Raw genomic sequence first — 4,713 nt, 5'->3', positions numbered from 1 at the left:
GGATTTTTTTATTGCAGTTAGGTGAAATCTGATCCCCAGCAGAGCTCGGAGAATTTGCTAAGCTTTTGAACACATATGCAGACTGGTATCAATTTCTTTTTTTATTTCTTCCTTACCAGATGAACAATATATATGAACAATATCACGTGTGTGTGTGTGTGTGTGTGTGTTGAGAGAAACAAAACATACATAAGCATAAATTAATGGACAGTGCTGTGATTTCCTTCCTGGCTTTTCACACTGCTCTGGGCCAGCTGTTAAAAAACCATCAGCCAGACCCGGTACCACTTTGACTTGACATGTGCCAGTGCTTTTTATCGTCACCACCCCCTCCTTGGGGTCCAAAAACAGTGAAATCCTCCCAAGTTTTCCATACATTCTTATCCAAACACCAAGACCTCGGATGGTTCACAAAAAGCAGAAGGAGCTGAAATCTTGGTGTGGAAAAGCAGCAGGGGGACACTCTCACACACCGATGCACTCTCACACCACTTTTGTACAAAAAGCAGAGCAAGCCCACAGACAATTGCTTCGTTTTCTGTGATTCCTGAGATCCAGATCAGTTAGCTCCCTGGGACATCAAGCCCCCAGAGCTCCACCCATCCTCTGTGGTTTGCACACACCGATGAAGGCAGGAGAGCTGCGGAGGGGCTGGACAGCGTGGCTGATGTGGCACAGCACGGGCATGGCACTTAATTCACCAGTATGTGCTCAGTAAATATGTGGAGAGAGAGAGAGAGAGAGAGAGAACCATTTTATTCTTCTTCTGAGTCAGGTATGAACTTCTAACGCAAAGACCTACCCAGAGAATAGAACATCACGCGTGTTTGTTTTATAAAACTGTGCAAAGGTTTGCCAAAGCTGTCACAGTGCGATAGCTTTGGCCATTTATTTTCCCAGATCTTCACTCTGAGCGCCACTGCTTGCTTTGGAGTCTCTTTTTTATGAGCAGGCTTTAATAAATGTAAAAATCTTGAGTGCTCTGAAGAGGTTATTTGCCCTATCCACGGTTAACTCCAGGCTAAAGGGGAAGACTTTCTGCTGTCATCCTTGTGCCACCTGAGTCCTGCCAGGCCCACAGCCCACTGCAGGCAACCTCCTCAGTGCAGCTCCACAAAATTGCGTTTTGGCTAATCCTAAACCCAAAAGAAACAAATGTGTTAAATAAGCCTGTTGAAGTCGACAGCAGCCTGCATATGTCAAACCAACTCGGGAATTATCAGCAACTCCGTACTGGGATCAACCTTTTCCTGCACCATATTGCTGAGGGTACTGACCCTGAAAATAAAAGCAATTTTGATGCTGCTAATGTGATTTCTGGCTGGGCTGTTTTTTGTTTTTTGTTTGTTGTTTTTTTTTTTTTTTAAACACAGCACTAACTGCTAAGAATTGCAGCCAAGGCAGTACAGCAGCAAAGCCCTTTGTCACAAATCCCTGCACCCACATCATGCAGAGACAGATCAGCCCATGTGGAGCTCCATGCAGGATTTGGGTCCCATTTAGCCTCACATCCACCTGTATCCCCAGTTTTCATGCTGTTCTTCTTCTGTTTATTGCCACACACAGCACAAGGAGCCACATTCTTGATGTGACACATCACTGCGCCAGCAATGGTGACTTTCAGCTGTCCTTCAAATGATTAATATCTAAGGCAATGTACTTTTTCCATACTTCTTTTTTTTCCCCCATGGACTGGGTTGTCTGGTAAAATATAATTTCCATCAAATGGCTTAAAACAACTAGCTAACCAATGAAATCACGGAGATGCTAAAGGGTGCTTATGCATATCTAGACATAATTATAGCCCAGTTATCAAATACATTTCACCAAAGAAAGCACCAAATCCCATCCTAGAAGTAAAAATACGCAGCTGGGGGGAAGAGGAAGACTGGTTTTGAACTTCATGAGAAGGAGAATGAGCTCAACCCTTTGCCAGCACCCAAGGCACACATGAGTGTCTGTGCGAGAGAGAGAGGCTGTGACAGCCCCTCCAGTGGAAACAGCGCCAGGGAGGCCTGAAACCACATCAAACACCAGAAAAAGAAGTGGTGGAGGAAACCAGTACACACAAACAAGTGGTTTTTTTCCATTGTAAGGCTCAGACCGTGTGGCACAGGGTGCCCTGTACAGATAATTTCCCCGTGGTGAGCTGCACGTGTGTGAACAGGCACAGCACAGCCAGTGGGAGCAATGAACCCGTGGAAGGTTTGTTCTTAGCAAGTTTTGCTTCCAAGCTGATGGCATTTCTGCTGTCTCTGGGCCCTTCATGGGTGAACTGTGTGACAAAATCATCCTGGCTCCTTCTGTGCAGAATGGAGGGAAGTTGTGGCTCCTGCTGGAAGCAGAAAGGGCAAGGGGTTGTTGGGTTATTGGTAAACCTTTCCTTGAGACCCAGAATCACAGAGTATCTCAAGCTGGAAGGGACCCACAAGGATTATCCCTCCCTACCCCTGAGCTGTAATTACTTTTGGGGTTGTTTTTTTTCCCCCTCCCTGGTGGAAAAGAGGGGCAAATAAAGATTTTTTGTTCTGACCTAGGCGTTCCTGCTCTCTCCATTCTCCAGTAATGATTTAGGACTCGTTCAATCACCTGAGCAACCCCTGCTCATCTGTATGGCACAAGAATGAAAGTCTGCAGAACGAGTCTCATAGTTAGGCACTCCACAGGAAGATTAAACATTCTACAGAAGGACGAAGGATTCCTCAGAAAAGGCTTCAAAGCTGCCTCGGTCACGTATCTGTTGAAAAAGACTAAACAAAAGCGTCTCTCTCCCGTGATATCTTGCCCAAAAAATCTTCCCAGCTACACAGCAATAAGTATAGATAACTGGAATTAAAATAAGGGAGTAGCATTTACTGACTTAATTTCCTGAATAGCCCTTTGTTAAGGGCTGTGTGTGAAACCTGCCAGTTAGATTAATCAATGATTTTGGAGGATCAACAGAATGGGCAGAAACACAAAGTAATTGTACATATTACTGTATCAGTAAAACTGCGGTCCTGTGATGTGACATTGTTTAAGTCAGTCTGGCACAGCCACACAAGCAATGTTTCATGTTTCACTGCAGATATCCTTAACATTAATCCATACCGTAACTAGCTGCAGCAAGAGAGAGGGGGGGGGGGAAAAAAAAACCAAACCCCACCCGGTTTGGAGCTATCCTGTATCTCAGACAGGGTGATATAACATAGCATATGTTTTAAAATGATAAAGACTTCCAAGAATAAGACACAGTTTCCAGAATAATATTCATACACGCCCAAACAAAAGCAAAATCCTGTAATAATTGAATAATTGCAGCTTTGCCTATAGAAGAAAAAGTTAAGGGGGGAAACAAACCCCCAAAATCCAGCCCAAGCCAGCCCTTTTCGGTGGCTTAGCTGGTCAACACTCATACACAAAGCTCAGTGCTCTTCCCTAAAACCGAAGAATTAATCAGCATTATGTAAGAGATTTTTATAACACTCTAAAAATACATTGTGAATTCCTTTCCAGTGTCGGACTGAGAAGCTTTAAAGTACTGCCACCCCTCATCCCCTTTTGTAACAAAGGCTGGATCTTCATTTCTGATATTGGCAACTGGAATTCCGCCTCAGTGTTTGCGCCTCAAATCTCATTAATTACAGCGCTGGCCTCCTGAGATGCCACTGCTCCTGCTGAGAGCGGGGTTTGTGCTGGGAATGACTGGAGCAAGGGCAGGGCTGCGCGGGGCTTGGGCGTGCATCACCTCCAGAGCAAGAATTTCTGAGGCGCCCAACTTGGGCAGGCTGCTCGGGTGGTTTTCAGCCTGGATTTACCTCCTCTCTAGGCTTAGCTTTTGCCGTCGGGTTTTGTTGGTTCCTCCCAAGGCGGGGGTGGCATTCCCCGCAGCGCCCTCGCTCCCCTCTGCGCTCCGCTTTTCACACAAAATGGGATAAATAAGGGTTAGCGCCGTTCCTGCAATTTCCACCCGAGGATCTCCAAGCAAAATTACAAAGTCATCACCTGAATGTTAATGGTGGCTTGGGAGGCAGGCCTGTGAAGAGAATGAGTTTTAACACGTAACATTTTACATTCACCGGGGCCGTCCTGCTGGTGTCCCAGGGCCCTTCCCCTCCCTCCCCACGTTCATCCCGCTCTGCCCCAAATCACAATTCGATCTCCGAGCACACAACCCGTTTGGCGGTCCTTCAGGCCAAAATAAACCCCAGGGATGCAAATAAATCGCGTGGAAAGCGGGAACAAAGCATTTTCAGCCGCGAAAGTCCCGTCCTGGGATGCCTAATCCAAAGGGCATCACAGCTATCTGACCATCACATCTTTAGGAAACACCTCCACGTTGTTCTTCTCAAGAAGGAAAATTCTCCCCGTACAGCCCTGACGCAACACTGACACGGCCTCCTCCTGGAAATACCCCCCACCCTTAAACCACAAACAAATCAACCAAAACCACTGAGGCGAACAAAACGCGAGGTTTGGAGGGTTGTCCTGCCCGGGAAGGATTTCGCCACCGCTATCAGTTCCGTGTGAAAGCCCTGCTGACACCACGGGGGCAGAGCCTTGGAGAGGAGTCACTCGTGTCTGATGGGCGAGCCCGGCCTTTCCCCGAGGGCAAGGAAACATTCGGGTCCAAGTTCTGCTCTGAGTGTACCCAAATCCCAGACTGAGCAAGGATGTCCGCGCTCACTCCTTTCCTTTCCTTTCCTCAGCAGCCTTATTCTTCACGCACAGCCC

The 4,713-nt window shown here is 46.9% G+C and overlaps 1 long non-coding RNA gene across 1 annotated transcript; it reads right to left on the bottom strand.

Annotated features, from left to right (window-relative positions):
* Window positions 1–1,547: 1,547 nt before the first annotated feature.
* On the bottom strand, window positions 1,548–2,613 carry LOC147647964 (uncharacterized). Its single transcript, XR_015280679.1, has 2 exons — window positions 2,534–2,613; window positions 1,548–2,335 (listed from the first exon to the last, which is right to left on the bottom strand). It is a non-coding gene; the product is annotated as an uncharacterized LOC147647964 (long non-coding RNA).
* Between the last annotated feature and the right edge of the window lie 2,100 nt (window positions 2,614–4,713).

This window comes from Cyanistes caeruleus, chromosome Z (assembly GCF_971803275.1).
Source record: "Cyanistes caeruleus chromosome Z, bCyaCae1.hap1.1, whole genome shotgun sequence".
In the NCBI taxonomy this organism is placed as follows: Eukaryota; Metazoa; Chordata; class Aves; order Passeriformes; family Paridae; genus Cyanistes; species Cyanistes caeruleus.
This window is presented reverse-complemented; position numbering and strand designations above follow the sequence as displayed.